General features: G+C 37.6%; 2 pseudogenes across 1 annotated transcript; one reads left to right on the top strand and one right to left on the bottom strand.

Annotated features, from left to right (window-relative positions):
- Positions 1 to 1,283: 1,283 nt before the first annotated feature.
- Positions 1,284 to 8,543, bottom strand: LOC147496843 (glucan endo-1,3-beta-glucosidase 8-like; annotated as a pseudogene).
- A 321-nt stretch (positions 8,544 to 8,864) lies between these two features.
- LOC147496844 (zinc finger CCCH domain-containing protein 18-like) lies at positions 8,865 to 18,131 on the top strand (annotated as a pseudogene). Its single transcript, XR_015194913.1, has 10 exons — positions 8,865 to 9,315; positions 9,386 to 9,666; positions 14,745 to 15,002; positions 15,092 to 15,259; positions 15,815 to 15,897; positions 16,494 to 16,567; positions 17,154 to 17,199; positions 17,449 to 17,628; positions 17,700 to 17,769; positions 17,861 to 18,131. The product of XR_015194913.1 is annotated as a zinc finger CCCH domain-containing protein 18-like (transcript).
- The last annotated feature ends 259 nt before the right edge of the window (positions 18,132 to 18,390 follow it).

The raw sequence follows: 18,390 nt of genomic DNA on the forward strand, positions 1-18,390 counted from the left end.
TACCATAAGTGAAGCCCCCTTCAATGGTGAAATATTCAAGGTGCAAACTCATCACAAACAACGTTATTACCACCGCTAAAGTAAACTAACTCATAATGTAAATGTTAGTGTGTTCTTCGAACATTCTTTTGACCCACACGGTCTCGCTATAGGTGGCCAGAGTATGAAGGATGCAAATTAGGAATAAACACCAGGTTGCAACATGCAACATCTGTAATAAATCTCATAATTAAGTTAATATAAATGAAGTGCAACCAAATAAGGAAAAAAACAAATTGGAAAGAAGATACACAGCAGCACAATACATTCTATCCAACAATAGCTTCATCTCAATCAATGATCCACTTTTCTTGATCTACAAAATAAAAATCTATTACAAAGGAAGGAAATATACGTATGAGTTTCAATAAAAAATCATCTTCAGTTTAGTACATGTAATCATGTTCAGGGCCGGCTCAAGGGTGGATGTGGCCTTAGGCGACGATCCAAAGTGAGGCCTTTTTTTCGAAGTTCATTGACAAGTTTTTTTTTTTATTCCAACATTTCATATCCAATTCATACAAACACCATAAATCAATTGATTTCACAGTCTCAATACATTCACAAATAATTCTAATAAAAGACAAGTATTGATGAGCAATAGCTTGAAAGAATGAAGCAGCAACAAGCTCAGCTAGACATATGCTTTATATTTCTAACAATCAAAGCACATAAAAACAACAAACTACCTCCTTGATCTCATTTGGCCCATCATCCCACATGTCAGAGGTCCACAAAGTGAGGTTATCTCTCAAGAGCTGCAGAATTAAAGTGTTGTCCTTGTATGACTCCTCCCTAGGGTATCTAGCTCCACAATTGCTTCTTTACGTTCAGTACCAATTTTAAACTCAACGAGATAACGATGGTAATCACCCATCATTTTGAGATAAAAGACTTTCGAATCATTTAAAGTCTACTGAACATACAACAACACAACTGCAAAATGGAAAAAGAAACATATCATAGCACTAGTAGTAAAACGTAAGAGGGAAATAAATATGAACCAACCCAAGCAAATCAAGGCATCATTTAAAGTTTATTTTTCTCACCTTTGAGCTGCAAAGACATCAATTAAATTATCATAGTCAAGTTTTTCAAACATATTCTTTTCAATAGATAACATGGCTAAACCATTAAGTCTTTCTTGTGACATAGTGGATCTCAAGTAAGATTTTATCAATTTTAGTTTTGAAAAGCTCCTTTCACCGTAAGCAACAGCCATTCACGGTATCGTCAATAATATTCTATATGCTATGCAAGCATTCGAAAACAATTAATTCTTTGAAAAAACTTAAAAGCCTCAATAGGCAAATTAATTTTAGTTTGTAAAACCTCTTTTCGCAATGTTTAACTCATGAAACAAATCTAGGCCATTAATATCGAAACCATATCATGTCTTAAAAGAACTTTCAAGATTTAGACAATATTTTTTCAAACTAGTCTCATCTAATGCTTTCAACTTCTTTAAATCATACAAAACCAAATACATCTTCATACATTTGAAATTGTTCAAACCTAGTTTTAATGGAAGAAAGAGCTCGATCAATTATATATAGAAAAAAAATCAATTCTAAAAGCTTCTTCTGCTGCTGATTTTGTTGCCTCATCATTGTCATTTTCATCAAATTGTTTTTTCCTACTTAATCTTACGTTTTCATTTAAATACGTGTTCTACTTCCATTTCAAGTGCAATCTCTTTAGCTGAAATCATAGCGGTATAAAACCATTTTCCCTATATTTTTCAAAAAATGAAATAAGACCCTTTAACTGAGCTATAACAATATCAATTTGCATGTCTTTAGATTGCAAGCTTTTCGAAACAGAATTAACAGCAAATAATATATCATACCAAATGATCATGCCCAATAAAAACTCAAAGTTTTCAAGTTCATAAGTTGCTAGACACTCAGCTTCACTTTTTGTTTTAGGATCTTCACTAGTTTTTGCTAATTGTAATAAAGCATTTCTTAACTGAGGAGCTTGGTATTTTATTGCTTTAACACTATTAACACGACTTTCCCATCGTGTTGGAGACCATGACTTAAGTGTGAAGCCTGGTACATTGTCTTTTCCTAAATTTTCTTCTAAGATTTTCCAACGCTTTGTCGAAGAAGAGAAAATTGTATAAATACGTTGTACAACTCGAAAAATGAAATTGCTTTTGGACAAGAGTTACCCATATCACAAAGCACTAGATTAAGATCGCTGATACAACCACAAGGCGATACAATGCTCTAGGATTTACTTCTAATATTCTTTTTGTACTCCTCGTTCTTTCCCCTTCATATTAGCTCCATTATCATAGCCTTGCCCTCTTACATCATTAATATCGAGCTCAAGATTCTTTTATTGCATTTGTAAGTTCATCAAAAGTCCTTTCCCGATGTATCATCTACTACTAAAAATTCTAAAAAGTGTTCTTCAACTTTTATCGGGATTGATGAAATATCCACACACCGTAGCACAAGAGACATCTGTTCTTGATGGCTTACATCAGGAGTACAATCAAGGATTACTGAAAAGTACTTTGCTTCATTAACTTTTTTAACTATCATAGTTTTAACCTCAAGTGCCAATAGACTTATCAATTCATTTTGTATATTGTGACCAAGATAATGAGTATGAATTTCACCATGTTGAAAACGACGAATATGTTCTTTTATTACACGATCAAACTCTGCAATCATTTCAATCATGCCTAAAAAATTTCCATTATTTTCTTCATAAAGCTTCTCGTTTGTACCACAGAAAGCCAAGTTGTTTGTTGCAAGAGTTTTCACTAAGGCAATAATTCTCAATAGCACACCTCTCCAATGTTGCCTCTCTATTTCAATTTGCTCTTGTACCTTTTTATCAATTGTTTTACTTTTTTTCAATCTCTCTTTTAAATCTGCCCAAGCAATCATACAGAGCGTTAACGTGTTCCGTATTTAACTCATGTCTTTGGAGACTACTACTAATATTTTTCCAATCTTTACTTCCTTTACTAGCTAATTGACTCATGCTACTGTTAGAACTAAACAATTTGCAACAAAAACAAAACACTTTATCTAAGTCTTTTGAGTAGACAAGCCATGTCCTCTCAGGCGTGCCTCGACTATTTGGTTTTTGAGCGTAATGTACTGCGGAAAAATGCCTAGCATTCTCATCTTTAGGATAATTAAAACCAGACTCCTCCCTAATTGGAGCTCTTTCAACCAAAAAATATCTTAAGTTTGTACTAACATTTTCCCAGTGCTTTGGATCATATATATTTGAAGGTCCAAATTCTAAATTGTCATTAAGACCTTCATTTTCTTCAGGAATATGTGAACTATGCATTTCATTATCAGTAATATTTTCATCTCCATCAATTTGTTCCGGTCTTTCGTTATTTTCTAATTGTGTTAAATTGCTTGGTGGCTCATTTGCTAACTCTTCAGTAGAACTAGTTGTCACATTTTCTTTAGTTTTAGTGACATACTTAAGAAGAGCCCCTTTATGATTGAATCAATTCTTCTTCTTTTTCTCTTTCTTTTGAGTTTGGTATATCCGAATCAAATTTTCTTGACATACTTACAATAAAAGGACATCAAAAAAAAAAAACAAAGAAAAAAAGAACAAAATCACCTGATTTTTACGAGAAAATTAACGCCCTTTTAATATTTTTAGTTGTAACTCTGTCAATAGGCGCCAAAATGCAAAAAATTTCTGAAATTGACAACAGAGAATAATATGTAAATAATAGATTCATATCAAAAAAGAAATTATCAATTTCACATTAAAGAGTATAAATTGATTACCTTCCAAATACAAAAGTATTAAATACCAATTTGTGAGATTGTGATAATGTGATTTTAAGATATCAATGGTTGGGAGTGAAATATGGAAGTAGTGAGAGAGAGAGTCGTTGAGAAAGAGATAATTGATATAGAAATTGGTAAATTTGTCTTTAATTAACTTAGAAGTAGGAAAGGCGCCATAGAATGTGGAGATTTTGCATTAACCGTGATATTTTCCATTTTCATTTATTCTTTCCAATTAAGAGGTCTAACTAGATGAGGACACTCCCACAAAAAATTAGACTACTATGCGTTTCTAGCCATCAGATTTGTCATATAGTTTTGAGATACAAATTATGTAGTGGACCACTAGATATTATTTCCTTTAAACCAATTCAATTCCCGAAATTTAGTGCGGTGGGGAGAATTGGAGAAAACAAATAGACGACATTGCCCTTTTATGTGTTTTGTTTGCCTTTTAAAAAAATGGTAATATCAAACATGTACAAGGAGAAAAAATGAAATTTTGAGGCCTTCCAAATCTGAGGCCTTAGGCGACAGCCTAAGTCGCCTAATAGATGAGCCGGCACTGATCATGTTCTCCTATTATCCTTTTGGTCTTATTGCTTCTCGTCCTACATTAACACCATAGCAAGCAGTGACAAAAACATAATACTAGTTGCAGAAACTAATTTGAGCCCCTCTCCAGCGCTCGGCAACAACTCTATCGGGAAGTTACAACCCTTTTGAGATGCATTGACGGTTGTTATCTTTGCTAGTCCCTGAAAATCGCAGGCCTGGACATCCTGGTCTTGCATTTGGAAGTAGATATTGAAGGCGTAAGATATGTTCCCAATCTGATCTAGTTTGTTGCATGATGATCCATACCCCAACGGTGTGCAATCTGATGCCCCGCACGCATAATCCACGTTACTAGCCGCGAGAGTAATGTTTTCTTTCTTATCGAGGTCAACACACCATTGGTTGGCCATGTACTGAACTCCCTGTGCTGCGACAGACCACTTCCCTTGTCCCGCGTGCCTTCCGGATCCATGGGAAACTTAGGCTTTCCATCATAATGGAAGATTCCCCAATGTCGCTCGAAATTTCCGGTGCAACACTCTTGATATTTTCATCTATTAAACCAAAAGGTACACTTCTAGGCGGCAGGCCTCACCGAGTCCCCTTCTTAGTTAACAACCTTTTCAGGAACCCTCTATAGAACACGTGGGCAAGGTCAATTGTGCCATGAATATCACCATCGGTTGAGCTTCCCAACAATGATCTTCAAGTTCGGAACACCGGACTTTTTCAAAGCCCAAACAAGTGTATCATAATTGGCATCGAAAACGCTGTAAGTAATACTCTCATCCCCAACGGTTGGTTTGCCCCTCCATCAAAGAAAGGCTAAATCCATAGGGAAGTCTTTGTTTAGATAGAAACTAAGGAAAGGGTAGATGTTTACAACGAAAGGTGCTTTTTGGCGTTGAGGTGCTTTACTATATCAATCATAAGAGATCGTGTATGTCCTTACGCCCGATCTCCGGTTGATGGTTTGTTTGCACAGGAATCATAAACGCGTCTGCATTAAAGTTGGGACGATGGCTTTGATCTTGTCACCATAGCCGCATCTTCAAGAGCTTTTTGAATATTCTTTAGTGCTGGAAATGTGGTGGGGATAAAACTACCATTGTAACTGGTTAGGAAGGGTTCATTCCCAACTGCTACATACCTTCATATTCGAAAGAAAAAACTCCAAGTCAAAATCAGTAACAATAATAGTAGAATGAAAAGACATTTAACCACAAAGAGTTAGAGTCCTTACTTGACATCAACACCTCCCTGATACATATGTTTTGTAACATTCTCTTTAACCCATGCCTTGGCATTATCGTAATCATCGGCCAACGTACTCAGCTGGTCATTGGGGATAGCCAACATAGTTTCAATACCAGTTGACACTACTTCTTTTTGTGTTTATTAGATGTTATATGGGATATATGGATGACGATAGATGATGTAGATAGATGATGGTTGTTGAACAAAATAGAAGCGTATCAAAACCTAATTATCTCTCAATAAGTAAGGGATGAGTCCTCGTTCCACTTTTAAGTGTATGTTTATATGAAGGACGGGACTGGAAAGGGGGTTTGAGGGATTAAAAACTATTATTATAGATATTGTAGATTATAATGCTAAATTAAACTAAACTAATTAAACTATTGAGAATTTATAGGAGAGGGAATTCAAGAGATTAGAATCCACTAATACTTTTGATTCAATGATCTTTTGCTTCATGGTTGTTCTTACAAGTAGACTACAATTAGGCAATCGAGCGAGTGTCGATGCCCTCTTGGACGAAACATCGTTAACGAATAACTCTACTTAAGGTTGTTCCTATGTTCATGTTATTAGTATCTTCTTTCCTTTTATGTGAGCTTGGGCAGCTATTCAATAAATCACCATCTAAGGCAAACATAAAGAATACTTTCTTTACTCTAAAACACTACACAACTAGAAGAAAAGTAGAGAATAATATTATAATATTCAATTACAATAAATAAAACCCTATTCTAGCATTGTATTCAATTGCAATAAATAAAAGTATGTCACTAGCAAATATTCAATTGCAATAAATAAAACCCTAAACTAGCATGATATTCGATTGTAATAAATAAAAACCTTAATCTATACTTCCATCCCCTAGTGTGGGTAATGGAACTAATAACTAAAAACATAAGGAACTAACCTGATTGAAGAACACCATGAACCATAAAAATCATCAAACCCTAAGCACCGGCTTCATCTTCTCCCTTGAAGGAGAAGATTAGCCTTCCATAAAGAAGGAAGAACACGAAGAACGAGAAGAAAAAGAGTCGAAGAATATAAGACTAGAAAAGACTAATTTATTAAGACTCAACTAGTTAAAACCGAATCTTTTATTATTAATCTCTCTCTGCCTCAAGTTCTGGAGACAAGAATATAAGTGAATTGGCAAATTACATGAGGCACTTAGGTCCTCTATTTATAGGGGTTACAATGAGTTCTAGAAGCATTCCAAACCACCATTTGTTTTCTAATACAAATAGACTTCTTTCAGAGTCCAACTTCATCTCCAAAACTGAGAAGGAATTGGCTACAGTGTCGTTTCATGCGTCTGGACGCACGATCCATGCGTCTCAGATGCGATCAATGCGTCTGGACGCGCGATCCATGTGTCCCAAACGCGGAAGTCTATATTGTCTTTTCTGCTCTATCCTTCTACCCTCTTTTGCGGGCTTTGGTTCAAGCAACGAATCATTTGGCCTTGGGCTTCTAAATAGGCTTTAAAATAGGTCCAAGTCGCATCTTTAATAGCTTCAATTCCTTGGTCTTCTTCATGATTGTCCACAGGCTTCCCATGTGATCCTTAATGCTCCGAATTGCTCTGTTTTACCCCTTCTTCTCTAATATTCCACAAAACTCACTTTTTCACTTGTAGAATCATAAAACATAACTTACAAACACTATTAGTCCACTATGATGGCTAAACAAGAGGCATAATCGAGAGTTAAATTGCACTTTTTGGGCACTTATCACCAGTCCCAGCCAAATGTTTAACTGTCCAACTATCAAAATCAAATAGTTTCACTTTCTTTATTCCATTAGCCTTTAACATATCCACAACAATGCGAGGATGGATGGGATGTGACGACATAGTCCCCCAGTTCACACCCGATTTTCTGCCTCAACAAGACTTGTTGAGGCCAAAACCATGCATAAGAAACATATTACAACCTCGACTTGGCCCATGGTTCAAGCCCTATTGGCCGAAGCCACACTTGCCAACAACAGAATATTGAAGAAAGAGAGTAGTGTAAGTGGGGTTTAGGATTGGAGAGAGTTTGGTAGACGATGATGGAAGACATGCTTGAAGTTGTGTACGGTTTGGGTAAAGAGAGGTGGGGTGAGAATGGTGGGAAATGTGGAATTTTAGAGAGAGAGAGAAAAGGATGTCTTCCTAAGTCTTCTAACTTTCAAAGGTTATGGCGAACAGCCTCCACTCGTTCCGTTTTTAACTTTGAAGAGTTCAAAAGGTCGTTATCTTACCTCCATTAATATCGGTTCTTACAGTGCTCATAGTGAGCCACATCAGCAAAATGTTTAAAATAGTCCCTACTTGAATAGTAATTATTTGCCTTCTTACCAAAATAATCTTGAATTTGGTGTCCTCTCTAACTTAATATAAGTCAAAATTGTCTTTCTTTTTTTCTTTTTCTTTTTTTATGTGTGTTGGAAAAAAATAAAATAAAACTACCGTCCGTTATTTCAACCGCATTGGCTATATGGGCTATTTTAGTAATTATAAAATAAAAAAAAGAACCCAACCCTTCGTTTTTTTTTCCGATAAGAACTAAGATGATTTCCATTCATGTGGAACGAATCTGGAATCAGTTTCTTCTGAAACTGAGTTAAAGATCTCTAGCTTCTGAAGTATGAAAGTTCTTCTTTGCAGGCACTTGATTAGTGTAAGATCAGCTTAAACAAGTTAGCTGTTGTCAAGGAAAGCGTTGATGATACTGCAGGTGCCGCTCAAGTGATCTATGAATGTGTCTCCTATAACTCTTTGCTTAACTTATATTACTGTGAGATGATATCCTGCTTAACCAGAGAATATGTGTACCAGTTGGTAGCGTCAAGCAATTTAAGAGATACTGGAGTTATAGCCAGTGCACGAGCTGTAGAGATATATGGGCTCAACATCCTTGCAGAAAGAATTAAGGTAGTATGTCTGTCAGTGTCATGTTAGCCTTCTTTCAAGCTCCATTTTTTTTTTCCGTATCTTGGCTAACGCTCGGACATAATGTTAAACTACTTGATTTTTTATAGTAAGTTGTTGTATCCACGTGAGTTGGACAATCAAATTGTTCTCCCTTAGCTTCCAATTTAGTTATTTTTTGTTATATCTCTTACATTATGGAGAGATCAAATAGGTACCCACCTTCCCCAAGGAAAGAAATTTGATCTTCGATATATAGTCTTGGTATATTTGTTAATGACTATTACTATGAATTTGTTTCTTTCCTTGCTGAATGTTATGTCACAATATTATTGTTAGTGCTTCCTCCATGATTCATCTTCTAAATTTCCTTGCTCTATATACACAGGGAATCAATGTAAAATGGATTTTACAGAGGCTACAAAAACTGTTTATGATAGAATTCAAACTTTAGAGCCTGACCATGTTTCTAAGATCATTGGATATCTTTTATTACAAGACAATGGCGAAAGAGATATGATTCGGTTGGCCTTTGGCCCTGACATTTCAATTCAATCATTAATTACCTAAGCCAAACTTGAGCTTGGACTATCTCCCAAGCCTGGAATCTCAGCACCAATCCACCCCTTTTCTATTAATCCGGCACCACTTCTGATCTCCCTTTGCAATTCACTCCATTTTCCCCAGCTTCATCCCGTCCGTTCTCTTCTCTTGCTACTCTACGTGTTGCTCCTCCTTACTGGGATCCGTTAGTGATGGTCGATCAACAACCACTTCATAATTAATATGGACTTTATTTCTCCTGCCCACTCGGATATGGTTTCTGATGAATATCGGTTTCACAACCAAGCACAATTTTTGAGCTTGGAGGATCAATTGGATGCTGTTAACCATAGTGGACATGATTTCTCAAGCAATTTCTTCTACCCAGATGGAACATTGGGCAATATGAGTGCTAGAACTAGCCGGCGGTCTCCCAGCTTGCCTAAGTTCCCTGTGAAAGCTTGCCATTACTTCAACAAGGGGTTCTATATGCATGGAAGTAATTGTAGGTACTTCCATGGCCAACCTATACCAGATAGCTTCTCTGATGCAGTACAGATGCTTGCGGAAGAATACCTTGATGAATATGATAGGGTCGTCAACGTATGAATATTGGCTCTTGTACAAAGGCGAGGGCCACGTTTTGGTTTTGATCCAAGCACGGGTCGCGCTCAAGGCGAGTGAATGTTACAGTAGAGATAGCATAGGTCGCGCTTAGTTTTGTTTTTCCATAAGCGCGGGTCGCGCTCTGGGCCTTATCGTGGGCTTTACACAAATAAAGTTATTGTTTTGCTTATTTTGGTAGGATTGGTTTTGGAAAGTCACCGCTTGTTTAGTGTAGGGTTACGACGCCTATTTAAAGGCTTAAGAGAGTTGTGATATGACTATTCATTGATTTTATAAAGTTATTTCATCGTTTCTTGGTTAAAGAGCGATTCTTTTGATTGTTTGTGAGCTAACGCACTTAGTATTACATTAGTTGGTATCAGATTCAGCTACGACCTAAATATTCCTCGTCTAGCAGCAAGAGGACATGGTAGACCTCAGAGAGAAGCTTTTCTGGACGATGTGTATGGTCGTGACCGCATGGCCGAACTTTCAAGGCAGGTAGCAGCGCTAACCCGCCAGGTCGAGGCCCTTAATCGGCAACCCGATCAACCACAAGACCGTGCACCACAGCATGTAGAGGACGATCTGGAGGCAGAGGATAACAACCCCTTTGCCGTTTTGGAGGAAGATGATAATTTTCCCCGTGTTCCGCAACATAGGGAGAACAGACGCTGGGAATCGGGTTTGAAAATTGATTTGCCTGAGTTTCATGGCAGCTTATAGCCAGACGATCTGATTGATTGGCTCGGAACTGTGGAGGAGGTTATGGAGTTCAAAGAGGTGCCAGACGATAAACAGGTGGCGCTTGTGGCAACTCGTTTTCGTGGTCGTGCTATGGCTTGGTGGCAATAGTTGAAAGCGACTTGTCACCGAAGAGGTAAATCTAAAATCGTTGATTGGGGGAAACTTAAAAAATATCTCTGTGCCGATTTTTTACCATTCAATTATACGCGTGAACTATATCAACGCTTTCAGAACTTGCGTCAAGGTGCAAAATATGTGGATGACTATACCAAAGATTTTTATCAGTTATTGTCTCATGTAGATTTGACAGAGTCTGATGATCAGTTAGTGGCCCATTATATTGGGGGTTTCCGTTCTAACCTGCAGGATGCCTTGAACCTGTTTGATGTTTTTTAGGTCTCTGAGGCTCATCAACGTGCTTTAATTCTGGAAAAACAATAGAACCGCAGGAGTAGTGGTCCTGTTCCTCGTACTCCTAATGTTCCTATCACTAGGCCGCAGGGTCCTGAAGCTATAGGTCGTGGCGCTAATGCAGTTAAGTGTTTTCGTTGTGGTGAGATGGATCACTATGCTAACCGATGTTCCAAACCGCCTGCTCCTAGTAAGATTTTGTTTGCCAAGAATGAGGATATTGATGAGGATCCCGTGGGTGGTTTTCTGGGGGCACCCATCTTTGATGTGGGTTCGGATGACAGTCCGGAAGAAATAGTCACTGGTGACAGGGGTGAACTTCTGGTGGTGTGCCGACTGTGTTTTACTCCTAAGGAGACTGAGGGTGATGGTTGGCTCCGCAATCATATTTTCCAGTCGACTTGTACCATTCTAGGGAAGGTCTATAAGCTGGTTATTGATTCAGGTAGCTGTGAGAATGTCATCTCTTCTGAAGCTGTTCGTAAGCTTAACTTGGCCACTGAGAAACATCCAGCGCCTTATTCTCTCTCTTGGCTGAAGAAAGGCACAAAGGTAATAGTGACTAAACGTTGTTTGGTTTCTTTTTTTATTGGTTCTAAGTATGTTGATAAGGTGTGGTGTTATGTTGTTACTATGGATGCTTGCCATTTTTTATTAGGTCACCCCTGGCAATTTGATCGGCGGGTTGCTCATGATGGTTGGAAGAATACTCATAGTTTTTGTTTAAAGGTGTTAAAATTGTGTTAGTACCTACTCGGGAGCCTGTGCCCACAGCCTCAGCCGAGCCAAAGTCTTCTTGTTTGGCTTTGCGCAGTTCTGAGACCAAAATGCTTGGTGCTAGTCACGTGTTTATTTTAATGTGTGAACCTAACATGCCGAAGATTGCAATGCCAGCATGTGTGCAGGGATTGTTACAGGAGTTCGCGGACCTTTCTCCGGATGAGTTACCGGCTAGTTTGCCTCCTATGAGGGATATACAGCACCAAATCGATTTGGTTCCTGGTTCTAAAATCCCAAATCGTCTGCATTATCAGACGAGTCCGAAAAAATATGCTAAGTTACAGCGATAGGTTACCGATTTACTTAACAAAGGATTTATTCGAGAAAGTTAAAGCCCATGTGCGGTTCCTGCTTTATTAGTTCCCAAGAAGGATGGATCTTGGCGTATGTGTGTTGACAGTCGGGCTATTAATAAGATCACTACCAAATACATATTTCCTATTCCCCGGTTAGATGATCTTCTAGATCAGTTACATGGTGATGTCGTCTTTACCAAGCTTGACTTAAAATATGGTTATTATCAGATTCGCATCTGAATTGGTGATGAGTGGAAGACCGCCTTTAAAACAAAGGAGGGCCTATATGAGTGGTTGGTCATGCCATTCGGCCTCTCTAATGCACCCAGTACTTTCATGCGAGTCATGAACCAGGTGTTGAAGCCATTTATGGGCAAGTGTGTGGTGGTTTACTTCAATGACATCTTAATTTACAGCAAGCGATATCTTTGCGTCATCTCCGGGATCTCCAGCGGTGTTGTTCGTCTTTACGCCAAGCTCGGCTATTTGTCTTCTTTGTTGCGAATCGTTTTCAGACTTCGGTTACGTTTTCGGATATGTGGTTTCGGCAAAAGGTATCTCTATGGATATGTCTAAGGTCGAGGTGGTTCGCTCTTGGCCTAGCCCGTCGATATTAACTAAAGCCCATAGTTTTCATGGGTTTGCTTCTTTTTATCGCCGCTTTGTTCCTCATTTTAGTACTATCACTGCTCCTATTACTGACTGTTTGTGTGGTAGTAAGTTTTTTTGGTCTCAGGCAGCTGAAGAGAGTTTTCAGTTTCTCAAAACTAAGCTTATTTCGGCACCAATTCTTAAACTGCCGGATTTTTCATCTCCCTTTGAAGTGTGTACTGATGCTTCTAAGGTTGGTATTGGGGTTATTCTTAGTCAGCATACTCACCCTGTCGCTTATTTTAGTGAGAAACTCTCAGGTGAGAAACAGAACTACAGTGCTTATGAGTTAGAATTTTATGCTGTCGTTCAGACACTTAAACATTAGCGTCATTATTTGATTCACTCCGAATTTCTCCTTTATACTGACCATGAAGCACTCAAGCATATTGGTAACCAAGATAACGTCAGTGCCCGACAACTGCGCTGGTCTAGTTATTTGTAGGATTTTACCATTGTCTTGCGCCACAAATATGGGGTTCAAAATCGTGTGGCGGATGCTCTTAGCAGGCATTCTTTGTTGTTGGTGTCCTTGCGTACTTCGGTTTTTGGGTTTGACTCTTTTCCCGAGATGTACACTTGTGATCCCTATTTTTAACTCGTTCTGACTGTTATGCAGGAGGGCCAGTTATCTGAGTTTTCTCTACAGGAGGGGTTTTTGTTTAAGGGTAAGCGTCTCTGTGTTCCTGCCTGCAGCCTTCATCTTGGCCTCATCACTGAATTGCATAATGAGGGCCACTTTGGGTGTGACAAGACACTACGGCTCGTCTTTGAGTCTTATTTTTTGCCAGGTCTTAACACAAATGTTCACAAATTTGTTTCTCGTTGTCATATTTGCCAGGTCTCAAAAGGCCATGCTACTAATGCAGGGTTATATATGTCTTTACCTGTTCCGAGTCGTCCATGGTGTGATATCAGTATGGATTTTGTTCTTGGTCTTCCTCGTACTCAACGGGGTCACGACTCTATTTTTGTGGTGGTAGATTGGTTCTCTAAGATGGCGCATTTCATTGCGTGCAAGAAAACTACCGATGCTGTCAGTGTTGCCCAGTTATTCTTTCACGATGTTTACCGGTTACATGGTTTGCCTACCTCTATTATTTCTGATCAGGATACTCGTTTCCTTAGTCATTTTTGGCGTTGTTTATGGAAAATGATGCACACTGAGTTGAAATTTAGTATCGCCCTATCATCCACGACGGGATGGCGGTGACCGTTGTTAACTGGTCCTTGGGTAATCTGTTACGTTCTTTGGTGGGTACTAAGATCAAGCAGTGGGATTCTCATCTTGCCCAAGCCGAGTTTGCCTTTAACCGTTCGGTTAATCGGAGTTCGGGGTATAGTCCCTTCCAGGTTCTTCTGAGATTGCTCAGCACCTTCAGGATACTCATGCTACTGTCCGTTAGAAGTTATTAGAGTCCAATGCAAAGTACAAGGATACTGTTGATCACCACCGTCATGATGTTCATTTTGAGGTGGGTGATTTTGTCTAGACTGTCCTTACTAAAGACCATTTTTCCGTTGGTGACTATAATAAGTTGAAACATCGTAAGATTGGTCCTGTGGAGGTGATTGAAAAGATTAACCCGAATGCCTATCGCCTTCGTTTGCCTAGTTATATCCGAACTTCGGATGTCTTCAATGTTCGACATCTCATTCCATTTTGTGGTGATTCGTCTGATGATGAGGATGCTTTAAATTTGAGGACGAATTCCTTCCAACCAGAGGGGAATGATGCAGTACAGATGCTTGCGGAAGAATACCTTGATGAATATGATAGGGTCGTCAACATATGAATATTGACTCTGAGGAGTACGAGCGCGAGACGCGCTCAGTTTGCCTTGATCCAAGCGCGGGTCACACTCAGTTTTATCTTGCCATAAGCGCAGGTCGCGCTCTGGGCCTTATCGTGGGCTTTACACGAATAAAGTTATTGTTTTGCTTATTTTGGTAGGATTGGTTTTGGAAAGTCACCGCTTGTTTAGTTTAGGGTTAGGACGCCTATTTAAAGGCTTAGGAGGGTTGTAATAAGACTATTCATTGATTTTATAAAGTTATTTCATCGTTTCTTGGTTAAAGAGCAATTCTTTTGATTGTTTGTGAGCTAACGCACTTAGTATTACATTATTCTCCCATATATTTAGTCAAAAGTCCAATGATCTTATTACTGATGACCATTTCCTATCTGGGTCTCTTGAAAAGCTGGAGTTGGAACTCACCGAGCTGTTGAAATCTAGAAGAGGTTGCCTTGTGTCAATTGCCTCCCTGTCATTGTTATATCAAGAAAAGTATAGGAGAACTCTTCAAGCTGAAGGGTACCTTACTGAAAGCCAAAGGCATGGGAAAGCTGGTTATAGTTTGACAAAGTACGCTATACGATGAAAAAAATAGTATCCGCCTCATTGACAGGTGCAATCACTGACTTTTCCTAGACGTCCTCTTTCGTAACTTTTTTATTATATTAATCTCATAATATTGTTGTTGTTATTGAGTTTCAGACCCCATGGGCAACATGCAGTAGTCTTGGCTGAAGTTGCTCCAAGATACATGGAGTACATAAATGACAAGAGTGATCCTGGTGGTGTTGTTGCAGGGTCCAGACAGATTTATTTGACTTTTCCAGTTGAAAGCACTTTTACAAAGGAGGATGTGTCCAACTATTTCAAGTAAGGAGATGACTATTTTTTATTAATGGAAATGTATGAAGTAATTAATTGAATATGCACGTGTTGATTATTTGAAGAGATTTCGTTTCGTTGATTTGTTATTTTTGCAATTCATTAGTTCGTGTTGGTAATTATGTATTCAAGTCATCATGCATCTCATTATTGCCTTTTAATATCATTTTTTAAATAGTATGTCTTGAAAGCTACCAATCTTTTATAATCCATGAATTGCATTGTAATTTATTAGTACTTTCATTTTTTGTGTCGATTTTGTAGGTTATGACAATAAATTAGTGAATGTTTCGTGAATACAATGCATCCTAACCCTTCGGATTGTGAGCCACAAGTAATTTGACTCCCAATCATACAAATAATGGATCTAGATGATATGAAGTTTATTACTGAATAAATGATTTTTCAGGATCTTTTGTTTAGGTGAGTAATGGAGCAAGGTCAATCAAAAAGCCTTCCCATTCTTCACATTTTCTAATGTACGTCATATTATGCTCTATTATTTTTCTCTAATTAATTGAAATTGATGTGACAAATTTCAAGGTACATGCTTATTTACCCAGATTAATACATGTCAGATTTCAGGCCTGCAATCATTGCTTTTGAAGAGAATAACAGTAATTGAGGTACTTTTACAGTTTCTTCATGACACCTTCATTACGAACTGATGTGACGTATTCATTGGTTCAAACAACAGCCTTACATGTGTTTATATCTCAAGAACAAAATTCTGCTCCATCATGAGTTCAAGGGAAGCTCTTCCACTTTGTATAACCCCCCCTTTCAGTAAATCAAGGCTAATGTAGTCTGTTGATACAAAGGACAAGTAGTTTTGTGCTTTTCTTTTTTAAATCATCAGTTAACAATAGTATGTACCTGTTACTAATGGAGTTGACATTTTCAAATGGATTTTAAAGCATTTTATATGGGTTCAAGGCATTTCTCAAGTGACGACTCATTGTACGTTCGTTTTTGTTGAGACTAAATAAAAAACTTTTAATTCTATCATCCAATATTATTAGTTCAACAGGCAAGTGTAGTTGAGTAGTTCTCTTTCTTTTTGGAACCCAGCTGTGAAAAAAAAGGACATATGGTAGGCTCGGTAAAATACATGAAAACTATTTTGCAAATAGGAATATTTTGTGCGTCACCTTCATCAATCATTCCATTTCACAATCATCCAGGAATTCTATTGAGCAAGCTCTTCTTTGGTTCATTACAGGTAAAATCATAAGACTATCTTGATTTGCTTGGGCCCGCTGATCCGTCAGAAGTTATGTTTCTCTTTCCACCCAGGTACTAATTTATATACTAATGTGCTTCAGTTTTTACTTAAAAAAAATAGTATGTAGGTGGAAACAACTCACACTGCAATCATATATATATATATATATGTGTGTGTGTGTGTGTGTGTGTGTGTGTGTAATAAACGTGCACCTCATTTCATTGTTTTATGTATTTTTGCGTTAATGATATATAAAATATTTCACATAATCGAAGAAAGAAGTAGTGTTTGTCGTGAAAAGAAATAATGTCCATATGCATATAAGGTTTCCTATTGGACAATATAGTGGCATTTATGTTGAGTTGGGAAAACTATCTAAGAAATTTATAAGACTTACCATGTGACCATTTAGGAAGACCTTATACTCAGTCCATTTCTCTAATGGTACATATCTTACTTCAAAATTACTCTTTTCTATTTTCTTTCAATTAGTCAATAGTTATCTTATGATGCTTTAATGCATATGTAATGAGAACCAAACGAGAGTCTTCAATGAAAGTAGTAAAAAATAGTTACTAATAAGAAAATGTATTGTGTTACATTAAATGGCTCTTTTTAAGTTGATTATGATCATAACAATAGATTGTTGCTTTCTAGCCCCCCTTCATTGCAAACAAATAGATACCGAACATCACTTGCCATTGTAAGTATTTGGTTTATTTATGCACTTCCTCAAAGTTAATGATTTGGTTTGGCACTCTCATCTGTTTGTTTTTATACATTGTTGGTTCTTATGATCATCAAAGACCATTAATACTGAGTAGTGGAAAATGTTCCTAGTGACCCATGTCAGCTCCTTTTTTTTCTCTGAGACTGACACATCAGATTTTTACCATAATTCGGCTTAAAAAAAGTAAATCTACGTCTTTTTTTTTTTTTTTTTTTTTTCCAGATTTCAATTGTTCATAACCCAAACAAAGATAAAAAAAAAAAAAAAAAAACCCACTTCTTATTCACCGCCATTACCACCACACTTAGCACACATTAGCCTCAAGCCATGGCCACCACCACAGCAGCTGCAACTCACTTTTCTTGGGCACCCATTTACAAGAAGCCACTATCTGAAACTCTGGTAGGAATTGAATGAATTTTTCAAGGAGAATTTGTATGTAATTTCGTTACTGATTTAATCTTCTTTTGCAGATGTAATAAATCTTTTGAACTCTTTACGCGGAAAAGGCATGACCAGCATGTATTCTTGGTCATCCAAGAGGTACATATGGTACATTATTTATATATGAAACTAATTAGTTTCCTTCAAATTTTTGTTTAATAAAAATTCTCTCTGTTTCGTTTCATTATAGGAGTTATAAGAATGGATTCGTGTGGCATGATTTATCAGAAAACGCTTACATCTACCCAGTTCATGGACAAGAATATGTTCTCAAAGGTTCAGAGCTAATGCAAGCTCACGAACAGACAATAATTTCTTCTGAGAAGCTACCACAAATGCAAAGATCAAGTGATGAAGAAGAATGCGACTTTCAAGTAGTTACTCGATGAAGAAATCAGTCTTGGAGTGCCGTTGATCTTCATGAATATAAAGTCTATAAAGCATAATCATCTACCGGTGAATATGTCGATAAAGCAGCTGATGCATCGACACAGACTGAAGATAAATTTTGACGAAGAAGAAGAACCATTAGAGAAGAAGAAGAAGAAGAAGATGAAAAGATTTCTACATTTGAACAGGGAAGAGATATCTCCACCACCTTCATCTTCAAGTCCAGAAACACTAGAAACATTAATTGAAGCTGATAAACAACGTTCTAACTCCTATTCTACTTGGTGATAATTCTTACAGGAGACCTTATGTAGGACTAATTCTCTGGAG

Source organism: Coptis chinensis, chromosome 5 (assembly GCF_015680905.1).
Source record: "Coptis chinensis isolate HL-2020 chromosome 5, ASM1568090v1, whole genome shotgun sequence".
Taxonomy (NCBI): domain Eukaryota; kingdom Viridiplantae; phylum Streptophyta; class Magnoliopsida; order Ranunculales; family Ranunculaceae; genus Coptis; species Coptis chinensis.